This window comes from Callorhinus ursinus, unplaced genomic scaffold (genome assembly GCF_003265705.2).
Source record: "Callorhinus ursinus isolate GAN/ISIS: 27379988/994484 unplaced genomic scaffold, GSC_fseal_2.0 scaffold2, whole genome shotgun sequence".
NCBI lineage: Eukaryota > Metazoa > Chordata > Mammalia > Carnivora > Otariidae > Callorhinus > Callorhinus ursinus.
The window spans coordinates 27,933,124-27,948,070 of record NW_027397064.1 but is presented as its reverse complement, the minus strand read 5'-3'; positions in this window follow the sequence as shown (position 1 = coordinate 27,948,070).

Sequence of the window (14,947 nt, the reverse complement as noted above, 5' to 3'; positions counted from 1 at the left end):
GAGAAGCAGGCCCCCCACTGAGCAGGGAGCCTGACGCAGGGCTGGATCCCAAGACCCCGGGATCATGACCTGAGTGGAAGGCTGAGGCTTAACCAACTGAGCCACCCAGGCGCCCCTAAATGACTTAACATTTAAAACATTTTTAAAATTTCTTTTTATTGTATTTTATATGACCATTTTATTGAAATAGCATTCATATGCCATAGAATTTACCCATTTAGAGTACAAGTCAATGGTTTTTAGTGTATTCACAGAGTTGTGTAGCCACCACCACAATCCATTTTAGAACATTTTCATCAAACCCCATGCACACCAGCAGTCAATAAATCGCATTTGAAACCAAAAAGAAACCCCATGCTTGTTAACAGTTGCCCTCCACTCCCTCAGCCTCTCCCTTTATCCCAACCTCCTGGCAGTCACTAATCTACTTTCTGTCTCTATGGATTTGCCTCTTCTGGCCATTTTGTAAAAACAGGATCATATAATATGTGGCCTATTTGTGACTGGCTTCTTTCACCTTGCATAATGTTGTAGCATGGTTTGGTACTTCATTTCTTTTCATTGCCAAGTAATATTTCATTGTATGGAGAGGTCACATTTAATTTATCCCCTCATCAGTTTTTTTCCATGCCAAAAGCAGTATCCTGCCAGCCCTGATTCTTTTTGCTTGTTTGTTTTTGTCTTTTTTTTAAATTTTATTTTATTATGTTATGTTAGTCACCATACATTACGTCATTAGTTTTTGATGCAGTGATCCACGATCCATTGTTTTCGTGTAACACCCAGTGCTCCGTGCAGTACGTGCCCTCCTTGATACCCATCACCAGGCTAACCCATCCCCCCAGCCTCCTCCCCTCTAGAACCCTCAGTTTGGGGTGCCTGGGTGGCTCAGTCGTTAAGCGTCTGCCTTCAGCTCAGGTCATGATCCCAGGGTCCTGGGATCGAGCCCCACATCGGGCTCCCTGCTCAGCGGGAAGCCTGCTTCTCCCTCTCCCACTCCCCCTGTTTGTGTTCCCTCTCTTGCTGTGTCTCTCTCTGTCAAATAAACAAATGAAAAAAAAAAAACCCCTCAGTTTGTTTCTCGGAGTCCATAGTCTCTCATGGTTCGTCTCTCCCTCCGATTCCCCCCCTTCATGTTTCCCTTCCTTCTCCTAATGTCCTCCATGTTAGTCCATATGTTCCACAAATAAGTGCAACCATATGATAATTGACTTACTCTGTTTGACTTATTTCCCTTAGCATAATCTCCAGTCCCATCCATGTTGGTGTAAAAGTTGGGCATTCATCCTTTCTGATGGCTGCGTAATACTCCATTGTATATATGGGCCACATCTTTATCCGTTTGTCTGTTGAAGGGCATCTCGGCTCTTTCCACAGTTTGGCTATTGTGGACATTTGCCAGCTCTGATTCTTAATGGCAGCTCTGGTCTCACCTCCTCCAGGCGGCCTTTCCTGACTCACCTCTGTCACAGAACCGTGAACCTATCTTTTCTCGGTCTAACGCTCCACCACAACACTTTGAGGGCAGGAATGCGCCTTTCATTTCTGCATCCCTGCTACTTGGCAACTGGCCTAGCTTGGTGTTGCCCCCCTTCAGCTGTCCCTTCTGGGTGAATTTGGCACATCTGTATACCATCTATATTATTGTTTATATTGAGAGATTTATAAAATAAAGGAGAAAGCAAGAATATTTAATAAACATTCATGTTGCTTTCATCTAGATTACTAACATAGTGTTATATTTCTTTCAAGTCACTTTCTTTTTTACAAAAAAGGAATTGAAATTTTTTATAATTTTTTATTTCCTTTAATCATCAATTTTAGCCGTATTCCTTCCTCTCTTGCCTTCCTCTTTCTGAGGGAGAAAGTTTTTAAGGAAAAGTGGCAAGAGGGGTGCCTGGGTGGCTCAGCTGTTCCCTCTGTCTGCCATTCTGCCTTCTTGTGCTCGCTCTCTCTCTCTAATAAATAAACAAAAATTGAAAAAAATTAACAACAGTAACTAGTAATAAAATAGAACAATTCTAACAATACACTGTGATAAAAGTTATGTGAATGTGGTCTCTTGTAAAATATCTTACTGTTAATGTTCTCACCCTTCTTGCACTGATGTGAGATGATAAAACACCCATGTGACGAGATGAAGTGTGGTGAATGGCGGAGGCTAACGAAGTTGAGTTAGGCTACAATTGACCTTCTGGTGATTTGCCAGCAGGCGGTCATCGGCTTCCAGACCAAGGTTGACCGCGGGGAACTGAACCTGCGGATGAGGGTGAACTGCTGTAATCATTTGGTGTATTCTTGCCACTTTTTAGAAAGATCTATTTATTTATTTATTTGAGAGAGAGAGCAGAGGAGAGAGAGAGAGAACACAAGTGGGGGGAGGGGCAGAGGGAGAGGGAGAAGCAGGCTCCCTGCTGAGCGGGGAGCCCGATGCGGGGCTCGATCCCAGGACCCTGGGGTCATGACCCGAGCTGAAGGCAGATGCTTGACCGACTGAGCCACCCACTGTCCTAATTTATAAATTAAACTTTATCATCAGTGTATATGTATAGGAAAAAACAGTATATATAGAGTCCAGTACTATCCCTGGTTTCAGGCATCCGTGAGCGGTGTTGGAATGTATGCCCTGCAGATAAGGGGCAACTAACTGTATTTCAAAGCAACCATCTCTGAAGGCTTTTCAACAAAAGCACAAAGCCCACACAGAGGAAGCCACGGATGTGTCCCTGCAGGGCACTTACCCTAATTCCGATAAACATGCCTCTATTTGGAGATAATTTCTTTCAGAGAGAAAATGTATGAAGTTCCTGTTAAATGAAAGATGTTGATGAGGATTATTTTGAAGAAAAATGGCCACTTCATTTTAGGTGTTAATCAAGGATGACAAGCTTCTTCTCCGATAATGTTGATTATACTCTTTCCAAATGATGTGGCTTAAGTTACGTAAATTAAAACTCTCTGGAATAGGTATGTTCTACGTCCGTTTCAGTCATGAAGCAGCTAATTTCGTTTGCCATCGGTGAGACTATGGGCAAAAATTCCTTTTAGTTATGTGCAGGTATATTGTGGCAACAGATCTTTTGTTTAACAGGCTAAGTCCTTAAAGTACTTTTGGTACAGATTCAGTGAGTTAAATTACTCTAAGGAATAACAATGAAGCCTGATATTCTTCCTCAACCCCTGTCCCACAGAAAAGCTTGTGATTGCATTTTCAATATGTGACCTTTCTCTCAGACATCCAGAAAAGTTTATATTATATAGTACTTAGGGCTTAGCATGCAGGTCAAGGTAATTCTCTTTTCCTTCTGAACCACAATAAAACCGTGTGGAAATGGTTCAGGAAATATTTGCTTGAGAGGCAAGGGCTTGATGGTAACTAGAGGCACTGAGCACTCGTCCCGGGTAAGGAAAGAGGGCCCAGTGGTCAAGCAGGGTTCTCTCTGCCTGTGCATCACCCCAGCCTCTGAATGACCACGATGAGCCTGTGGGGCGGGTCATGGAGAATCGCCCGGTGGGCTCGGGATCATCTCTGTCTCCTCACTTCTTTCTTGGCCACCATCTCCTAGTACAAAGTTGTATTCAATATTTACTTACAGCTTCTCCCATCTCCTCTCCTGGGGCCACTAACCTAGTCTTGAACTTCTTCATCTTATGCCTAATGTATTCTGAAAGATGCCGGGGTCTCTGGAATGATGGAATGAAGACCTCTATACAGCCTTCCCTTCCATAAAAACAAGGGAAATACTGAGAAAATATGTCAAAATCAACTTTTCCAGAACTCGGGAAATAAATCGAAGGCTTGCAATACTCTGAGGAATGTTTATTCAGGAAAAACTGCTGAATCTCAGTAGGGAACAGTGGGCTTTGTGGCATTCGAACCTGTCCTGCTCGCATTACCCTTTCCCCAGCTCCACTGTCGTCATGTAAACCCGCAGCCTTGCAGCTCCTGGAGGGGCCGGAGTGTGTATGGAGCTTCTCAGAAAGTCCTATCTCCAGAACACCGACTCTATTTGACCTGCCCATCCTGCAGCTCCCTGGAAGAAAACCCATGAGGAGAGTGGTTTTCTTTTCTTTTCTTTTCTTTTTTTCTTTGTCCTGATTCGAGTATAATCTGCAGAAAAGCTCCTTCCTCAGGGCCCTTGTCGAAAACAAGGAGCGACCATTGTTTCCCACCACAGCTATGATACCAGCTGGGGCAAACCAGAGCCTGGCCCAAACTTAAAAAATGTCCTTAGGAGGACTTGAAAAGCTCTGATATATTCCTGGGGTTCTAAAAGGCTCTGCAAACATGCAAGACTGTGTGCATGCCTGGAAAAGACCCGAGAGGGCCCCCAGTCTCTCACCTCTGGCTGGCTGGAGCTGGCTGGAGGCCCTGCGCAAGGAGCTGACAGATAAGGCAGAATTATAAACAGCCTGAGAGTCGAGGTCATGCCCCCAACATACCTACCCACAGAGCTTCTCACAAAAGGTTGCAATTCTTATTGGTTCAAGGCATTTCAGGAAATCTCTGGCCAATCATTAGCTGGCCACTAAGCTAACTGAACAGAGAATTCAGTGGCTGCACACTCTAGAGAATAAAGAATTATAGTAAAATTAGTCTCTACAGAAAGACCACTAGTGTAACAAACAACAGCCCCAACAACAATAAAACAACAGCAACAACAGGCACTGGGGTGGGGGAAGTCTGATTTTCAGAGTTGTCACATTTTTCTAAAATGTCTACTTTTAAAAAAAAGAATTATTTAAGTAATCTCTCCACCCAAATGGGGCTTGAACTCACAACCCCGAGAGCAAGAGTCACATAACCCCCTCACTGAGCCAGCCAGGCACCCCTAAAAATGTCCACTTTTCAATAAAAAATTTTTATATAGTTGCAAAAAAACAGGAAAGCATGGCCCATGCCCAGGAAAAAACAAAACAAAACAACACTCTTAGAAAACTATTCCTGAGGGGTCTGAATTTTGGACTTAATATTTATAAGATAAATATAAAGATGAATACTTATAAATATTAATATTATACATACATAAATGTAAATAACTAAAGGAAACCATATCTAAAGAATTAAAGTGTGAGAACAACGCTTTAGCAAAGAGAGAGTATCAATAAAGAGAAGCTGGGAAAAAAAAACAGAAGTTCTGGGGTTGAAAAGTCTTTTCAGTAAAATTTTTCTATAAAAAACACAGATATCATGTCCTCCTTATGATGTAGGCTCCTTCAAGATGTAGTGTTTATCGTGTACATTACACTTTTAAGATTTTATTTATTTATTTGACAGAGAGAGACACGGCGAGAGAGGGAACACAAGCAGGGGGAGTGGGGGAGGGAGAAGCAGGCCTCCCGCGGAGCAGGGAGCCCGATGGGGGCTGGATCCCAGGACCCTGGGACCATGACCTGAGCCGAAGGCAGATGCTTAAGGACTGAGCCACCCAGGCGCCCCATGTACATTACATTTTTGTGTCTCTCAGTAGGTCTGGTGTAATACCTGGCTTTCCTGCTTAGCATTTAGCATACATAATTTGTGAATATGTATTTATTGTGTGCCTGTCTTCCCACCAGCTTGGAGACTTCATGAGAATCAGACCTTGTTTACTTTAGTCCTAGTATCTATCCAGTATCTGACTTAATATCTGGCTGATAGTTAAGTTTTTAAAAAGTATATGTTGAATAAATAAATTACAAGCAGGGGAGCCTGGGTGGCTCAGGCGGTCAAGCGTCTGCCTTTGCCTCAGGTCCTGAACCCAGGGACCTGGGATCGAGCCCCAGCGTTGGGCTCCCTGCTCAGTGCGGAGCCTGCTTCTCCATCTCCCTCTGTTCCTCCTCCTTGCTCGTGCTCTCTCTCTCAAATAAATAAATAAAATCTTTAAAAAAAAGTTTAAAAAATAAATTATAAGCAAACTAATGAATGAAAGGAGCTATCATTTGATGAGCATCTGCTACATACTATGCACTGTGCTCACTTTTTATATATATTATCCAAATTAGTCTTTACAGTAATCACTCCAGCATGGGTATCATTACCTCTACAGTCCGGATTAATTTTCTTATCTTGGAGGTGGTAGAGACCATTAGTAAAATTGGTTTGGTTGGCGTACTATTTGCAGGCTAACAATCAGATGATCTCGAAGCCAGGAAATTCTGGACCTCCCCGGTTCTCCCTACTGAGTATGGTTGGTTGGGTGTTTGGTTTCCTCCTACCCTTTGCAAATAAGCATCCACAGAATTCCAGATGTTTATTTGAGTCTTTACATATGATTCACAGTGATAGAATTTAGGTGGGGCCTGCAGGGGAAGGATTCCCCTGGAGACCTTGGCGCTCTGGAGACCTTACACACACCCACATAGGTTATGTCTGCAAAAGTCCGAGCTACAGCTAATCGGAGTCTTGGCAGAACGCCTTATTATTCTCCCACAACGCCAGAGGACAGGAGATCTGTGATGAGCTGGCCCAAGGCCATCACCCCTGAGCTGCTCATTGCCTTAGGGTACTGTGAGGTATGGAGTTTTCTACCATGGCCCTTTGGAATATAGCTGCAGACTACAACCACCTAGCTGCAGTCTAGAATTAGCTCTGCAGCAACGGGACACCCCACGGTGTGTTGCTGCGAGCTTCTGTCTCCTATTATTTGGGGGTCATCCTCTTTGTTGTGGGGGACAAGGATGACGGGGAGCTGGAGTTTTGGCTGCTCTTTTGCTGTCTGTCTAAATTATAAACCTCCTACCACTAAAAAGGGCTAGTGTGTTTTTACCAGTTGAATCTGTCCGCTGGTCTTGGCCTTGGTCTTCCTCGCTGCTGTGTGCTTTGCAGGGCCCTGATCCCAGAGTGAGAGTCCTCCCAACCCAGACCCGTGGGGTACCCCTTCCTCACCTGACTATGCCTTCCCTCCTCTGTGGAACTTAGCCCAGAGGCTTTGAAGTCCAGATTCTGGTGGTTTCTCCTAGATTCCTTTTAATTTTTAAGACTTTGTGGGGTTGGGTCTGAGTCATTGTCTTTTTTTTTTTTTTTAATTTTGAAAGTTAAGTAGAAAGAGACGCTAAGAACTGGAAAGGGGAAAATTTACCGAGACATACACACTTGGAGTGGCAGCCTACTTTTTTTTTCTTATGACTGGCCTTGAAAAAAATATACATATGTATATATTATATACATATGTATATATAATTAATAGCTTTAATTATTTATAAAACATATATTCAAATTCAAACACCTAGCATTGGGATTCTGGAAGGGTTAATCTCTTTTCGATTCCCACAGAGCTTTTGACTTCTTATTATGCAGAAGAAGGTTTTTTTTCCTTCCTTCCTTGAATTTCATTAAAAAATCCTCTCTAATAACTTGATATTGCGTAATGCTGTGTGTGTGTGTGTGTGTGTGTGTGTGTGTTCATAGGCGTGTTTTTTCTTAACTTAGGAGAGGTGGGGGAGAGGAAAAGACCTCTTAAATGAGAGAAAACTGAGACACAGAGACAGAAGACCAATTATAATCGATCAATAAATGTTGAAGGAACATTATGGTCCTCAGCAGCTTTTCTGATGTGCCTCTCCTGCATGCGTGCATCCGGGGCAGAGGCTTCTGAGGACATCGGTGTTTGGGCACGAGTTTTCCTTCAGGCTAGTTACTGGAGAGTACAATGTCCTCTAACTCCTTTCTCAGAGCACCATGAGGGGGATGGTTGTGGCCATTAAAAATATTTAGTTCTAGAACATCAGCTAACAACCTGAAAGTCATTTGTAAGATTTACTTATGGATATCCAAGTCAGAGATGTTGACTGACTTTTCTTTACGAAAAACAGAAATGAAAACGCAAGTGTAAGAAATTTAAGGTAGCAGATTAGATAAATTTATCTGTTTATTGTAGAAAATTTTGAAGCTATGAATAAGCAAACTGGGAAAATTAAAATGATTCATAATCCCATAGTCCAGAAATAACACAGTTGGTATTTTGGTGTATGTTCTCCCAGGTACACATTTTATGGGATGATCCTCTAATTCATGTATGGAGTATTGTTTTGTAACTAGCTTCCCCCCCTCCGACTACATATGTTGTGAACATCTTCCCTTGCCATGTTTTCTATGACATCCTTCTTAAGGCTGTGCAGTATTGCATTGCATGGATAGCCAAATGTTTATGTAAATGGTTCTAGATTGTCATATATTAGGTTGTTTTCAGTTTATTTTTGCAAGTATAAAGAAACCTACAACTAATATTCCTATGAATAAAGCTTTTTGAATATCTATGATAATTTACCTGGGATAAATTCTTAAAAGTGGAAGTTGCAACAAAGCCTATGTGCATTTTTAATAAGTACTTTTTCTAATATAGGCCAAATTGGATTTATAGTTTTTTTTAACCAAAAAAAAATGCAGCGGAGATTTTTCATATGGCTCTCTCTTATCTTGGTCCATAATAAAAAGCTCTGTCATATGTGAAAGGCAATTTCATTGAGGAAAAAAACCAATATACAATAGATATGCATTTTTCTGGTGATCTGTCTTTTTTTATTGTCTGTCTGCTCCATTCGAATGTAAGATCCAGGGGCACCTGGGTGGCTCAGTCAGTTAAGTGTCTGACTTTGGCTTAGGTCATGATCTTAGGATCCTGGGACTGAGCCCTGAGTCGGGCTCCTTGCTCAGCCGGGAGTCTTCTTCTTCCTCTTCTCTGCCCCTCCCCCCTGTTCATGCTCCCGCACGCGCTCTCTCTCTCTCTCAAATAAATAAATAAAATCTTTTAAAAAAAGAATGTAAGTTCCATGAAGAGAAGGACTTCTCCCCCCCCCCCCCCCGGTTTATTATATTTCTAGTGCTTGTACCTAGCACAGAGTAGGTATTAAATAAATAATTGTTGAATGACTACATTAATGACTCAGGGCTTTTTATAGGAGCTGTAGCTAACAACACAAATTGAGGTCATTAGTAAGTGCTTGAACTGCACGGTGTTAAGTAGGGGGCCATTGGTGAGACAGGAAATGTAAGTTAATTTTATTGTACTGACTGGTAAGAAAAATGTGATTATCGTATGTGTCAGCTCAGGCCCTCCAGGAAGAAACACTGGGATGGAGTTACAAATGCAAGAGACTCACTGTGAAACATCACTATCAGTTAAAAATCCCAGTGAAACTGAAACGGGAGGAGCAGGGAAGCAAGATTATGCACAGAACGTCTTCAGATACAATGTATGTCTGACACCTCCGAAAGGAGAGAGGGAAAGAAAGAGGGTTGGGTGGGCAGAGCCCGGGACTGTGGTGCGGGGGGATAAAGTCTCGGCCCCTGTCCCCTGCCTCCAAAGGGAGCGCCAATATAAAAATGACCCAGAGAGGAGTTCCACGCAGTGTAGCAATGGCTCAATCATTGGCAGGGGGCTGCCAGGAGACTCATGGGCTCAGCTCATTCGGACCCCGAAGGGGATGCAGAGAGGGGCTGTCCGCTAACTGCAGTCCTGACTTTGGACCTGCAAGCTCTTCCTAAGGGAGATCCAAGAGATGCAGCTTCATGGTTACCATGGTCCTCTCCTGAGCCATGCTGGTGCACTTCTCCACACACATCGGGGGGCCTGCTTCTCTGGGGTGTATTACAGAGTATTGCCTTTAAGCTTGCACCTTGGTGGGCCATTTCACTGCTGTTGCAGGCTGGTTGCTTTTTGGATAGGATTTGTATATGATACAACCATTGATCTCACGGTCGTGGGCCCACTACTGTACTTCCTTTGCTGTGAAGTCGTTTGGATGTTTAGTTGTGTGTGATTTCATGGCTGCAGGTGCGTCACACTAAGCCTTCAGATCGTGGTGGTTTTTTTTTTTTTAATTTTATTTATTTATTTGAAAGAGAGCAAGAGTACAAGCGAGAGGGAGGATCAGGCTCCCCGTTGAGCAGGGAGCCGGATGTGGGGCTCAATCCCAGAGCCCTGGGATCATGACCTGAGCCGAAGGTAGACACTCAACCGACTGAGCCACCCAGGTACCCCCAGATCATGGTTTTGGCAGGAAAGGTATAATTGGGAAAGACAACATTTTATTTTATTTTTTTTAAAAGATTTTATTTATTTATTTGAAAAAGAGAGAGAGAACACAAGCAGGGGGAGCGGCAGGCAGAGGCAGAGGGAGAAGCAGGCTCCCCGCTGAGCAGAGAGCCCGATGTGGGGCTCCATCCCAGGACCCTGGGACCATGACCTGAGCCAAAGGCAGATGCTTAACCAACTGAGCCACCCAGGAGCCCCTGGATGCTTCCTGATAGGTGTTAACATGCAATATAAAGATCTTTACACTTTGTGCCCCTTCTCATATATCCATCCACCTGCCTCTACTCCAGAACTCCTTGCTCCAATCTTCCAGAATTTTTCTTCTAGGCCCCTGGACAGCCTACCAGGCCGTCCATTACTGTCCATGATTCTCTCTCTATATTCCTACTTTGGATCCTTTCTCCTTGCGCACAAGGTCAATGATCAGGTGTACCGTCGAAGTTCCAGCCATCGTAAAGATTTTTCTCTCACCACTGTCTTTCAAAGTCACCCCTGAAGGGGACTGTAATGCAGCCTCCATTTATTTTCAGCTTTCACTCACATCCAGAGCCAATCCATTTTCAAACGAAGGGCAGGCTCCCTCCTCTTGCTTCAGCTGCTCATGTGAGGCCCTCCATATCACCAGGAGGCATAAACCAAAGGAGCAACATTGGTGCAACTAGGGAAGGTACATGGGAGCCTGGACTACCTCCTCATGCAGCTCACACAAGCTCTGGTCCTGCTTCAGCTTCCTCCCTGGTGTACATTTCCTAACTTAAAGGGGCTTCGCCCGGGCAGTTGTGTGCCACGACCGGCCTCTACCATTTCGGGGCCTCCTTCTCACCGTTGCTATGAAGGAGCCACTCGCTGTGCCTGCCTGTCCCGCAGTCAGCAGTTATCTGCAGAGGAGGACCGGCATGGGATTTTTAGTGATGTCACTGTCCCTCTCACCGCAGCATTTCTGACGGCCTTCGGTCCTCCTGTGGAATATGATCCTCTGAGTGGTCTTTTGGCCCCACATAATATATGCATCCCAGCATGTCCAATTCCCCGAGCCTTTGAATTATTTTCTCCACCGCCTGCCATGGCAACTCATGCATTTCAAATTCACTTAGCACGGGCCATTGCTTTCTTCAGAATTTTAAAGCCACCCTACCAGTGAGTTTGTCCCATCCCTTAGGGTCCTTACCAGAGTGTTAACTCTTGTGTTCTGAGAGACTCACTAAGTCAGTGAGCGCTTGCTTATACAGGAGTTGGTCAAGCACACTCAAAATCCAATCCTATGGTGTCTACTAGCACATCCTAGCTAATCCTTGCAGCTAATTAAGGGTGTAATCTCTTCTTCCCTTGTTACTTCCAGCATACGCTCGATTGTGTTATCCTGGGATTTTGCCCTAGTTATTGATCTGGCAGCCTAGTGAGGAAGAGGGGTGACCAGTTGTCTTGCAGAGGAGAGGTCTCTGCAGTGTCTTTCTGCCGAGGGGCAATGCCAACTCCGAATAGGGTCTCACGGAGGAGACATTAACTCTCAATAGGGAGGGGTAGGTAGCTTCTGCAGTCTGCAGTTTCAGGGGAGTCCACAGAGCTCAAGTCTTTTAGGGGATACATCCCCATTCAATGTTTCAGCAGTCCATATTTTCTAGCCAGAGCCCCAAACTTAGCATAACAGACTTGCCTTAGCTGAGTATTCAATAGACCTTGAAGTTTGCCTATCCTGAATTTGTTCCACAGTGGTGTCTGTTCTCTTACTGCAGGAGATGAGTCTCTTTGTAAGCTGTCAGAGGGGTCCTTTGGCTCTCGGGCTTAGTTTTTAAATGTCAACTGCCTTCCATTTTTCATTATCTCTTCATATCCCTTCATAATAACCCGACAATTCCATTGTCCTTTTATGCATCATTCACTCCCAAGCTCCTGTGTCATGGCACTTGCCGGAGCAGTCTCCACCAGAACCCTTTCCTGAGTTACCACTGGTCAAAGTTTAGTGAATAGGCTGCCATCTTGTGCCATCTTATATTATCAATGCCGCTGGGGCACCAGGTCATCACTGGGCAGTGAGTATCCTAGCCGCGAAAGTCCATCTCGTTATGGGCTGTCTTGGACCACTCTTAGTATTAACTGAGTTTGGATCCTCTGGGAAGATGGTATTAAGCCCAAGTTGGCAGTGCAACAGATTCATGGGAGTAACCCTGTGAAATATAAAAAGGAGAGAAAATAGGAATAGGCAGGAAAGGAGAGAAAGAAGGAAGATGAATTAAGTATGAAGAGCTAAATCTCAGCCAACTCCATGAAGAGTTCCGGCGTAAAGACAGCTGGTAGAGAGGTTCTATGTTGTGCACATTACCAACCCCTCGTACACCTGCCACACTCAGTTTTCAGCTTGGGGCTGCTAGGGAGAGTATGGCCCATCCCGGAGGTGCTGTGGCTGGAGGCTGTCAGCTAATGACCCTCCTCATGCTGATTGGCAAGTTCTTTCTCAAAGACAGATCCAGGTGGTGCTCATCTTTGGCTGCCATCCCACATCAGTTATTTACATATAAACCAGGTGTGGTAGGTTAATAATGATTCTCAAAGATATGTCTACCTCCTAATCCCTGGAACTTGCAAAATGCCTGATTTGTAAAAAAGAGTCTTTGCAGATATGATTGAGGTAAGGATCTTGAGATAAGATTATCAGGGTGCATCCTAAATGCCACCATACGTGTCCTTATTAAAAGAGGCAGAGGGAGACCACACACGGGCACGCTCACACACACGCACACACGCATGCGGAAAGCAGTGTGAAGACAGAGGCAGAGGTAGGAGTAATGTGGCCAAGGAATGCCAGCAACCCCCAAATCTGGAAAAAAGGAGGAACAGATTCTTTCCCAGAAGTTCCAGAGGGAGTGCAGCCCTCCTGACACCTTGATTTCAGACTTTTGGTCTCCAGAACTGTGAGAAAATAAATTTCTGTTGTTTTAAGTCACAAGTTTGTGTTTGGTTGTTAATAGCAGCCATAGCAAACTAATACACCAGGTTTATAATTTCTATTCTATTCTAATGTTTTTTTAAAATTGAGATATAATTCACATGACATAAAATTCTCCCTTTAAAAATGTATAATTGATTTTCTAGAATAGTCACAAAGTTGTGCAAGCTTTACCACTAATTCCAGAATGTTTCATCACCCCCAAAAGGAACCCATACCTGTTAGCAGCAACTCCCCATTTCCCCTTCCCCTGGTCCCTGACAATCATTAATCTACTTTATATCTCTGTGGATATACCTCTTCTTAAACTTGCATATCAGTGGAATCATACAAATGTGACCTTTTGGTCTGCCTTCTCTCACTTAACATAATGCTTTCAAGGTTCATCCATGTTATAGCATGAATCAGTACCTCATTCCTTTTTATGGCCAAATAAATAATATTCTATTCTTTTTTTTTAAAGATTTTATTTATGTATTTGAGAGAGCGAGCGAGCACATGAGTGGGGTGGGGGGCAGAGGGAGAAGGAGAAGCAGACTCCCTGCTGAGCAGGGAGCTCAACTTGGGGCTCTATCCCAGTACCCTAGGATCATGACCTATGCCAAAGGCAGACACTTAACAGACTGAGGCACGCAGGTGCCCCAACATTCCATTCTCTGGATGTACCACATTTTGTTTACCTATTCATCAGTGATGGACATGTGGGCACTATTTCTTTTTTTTTTTAAAGATTTTATTTATTTATTTGAGAGAGAGAGAGAGAATGAGAGATAGAAAGCACGAGAGGGAAGAGGATCAGAGGGAGAAGCAGACTCCCCGCTGAACAGGGAGCCCGATGTGGGACTCGATCCCGGGACTCCAGGATCACGACCTGAGCCGAAGGCAGTCGCTTAACCAACTGAGCCACCCAGGCGCCCTATTTCTTGAAATAAAATTTCTATAGCAGAATTTTTTCTATTAGAACTTATGTTATCCAGGGTCACCTGGGTGACTCAGTCAGCTAAGTATTTGTCTTCTGCTCAGGTCATGATCTGGAGCCTGCTTTTCTCTCCCTCTGCCTGCCCCCCCCCCCGACTCCTTCTCACTCTCTCTCTCAACTAAATAAATGAAGTCTTTAAAAAAATTAAAAAAAAACACACACAAAACTTCTGTTACCCAGTTGTCAGTTTAAATCATCCTTCTTAATATTTTGAGTAAATCCCTATTCCGGATCTGAGAATCCTCAATATTTCTACAGATCCTTAAGTAGAGGGAGTGAGAAAGGCTTACATTTTCAGTCACCTCCGGCTCCTGTGTCCTGTATGGACTGGATTCTTGTTCTTTGTTCTGAATACTGAGGGTGATGCTTCATGTCTGTATTGATGTGGTGCCCGTCTTGAAACTGCCTTTTCCTCAATATCAGTTCTGACTTCAGTTGCCAGTGACAACAAGCCGACTCCAGCTTAAGCAAAAAAAAGGACTGTAGTATCTTGAGCAGTGATTTTCAAACTTTTTGGACTCAGGACCTCTTTATAGTCTTAAAAATTATTGAGGATCACAAGGAGCTTTTTTTTTTTTTTTTACATAGGTTATATCTATTGAGATTTACTGCATTAGAAATTAAAACTAAGAGAATTTAAAAATATTTGCATATAAATTCAATTAAAAATAGCAAAACGATTTGACTACATGCTAACATAAACAACACGTTTTTAATGAAATATAACTATATTTCCCCTCACAAAAAAATAGTGACAAGAGTGGCATTGTTTTATGATTTTTAAAATCTTCTTAGTGTTTGGTTTAATAGAAGACACTTGGATTTTCATGTCTCCGTCTGCATTCAATCTGTGGCTTTGGTTGAATTATGAAGAAAATTGGTTCTCACAGAGATATAAATTGGAACAAAGAGGACTATTTTAATAGCATTGTCCTGTAATTGTGAATATTCGTCTTTGAAATTATACCAAAACATGACAAGAGGTAGTTTCTTAAAGGATAGTTGCAG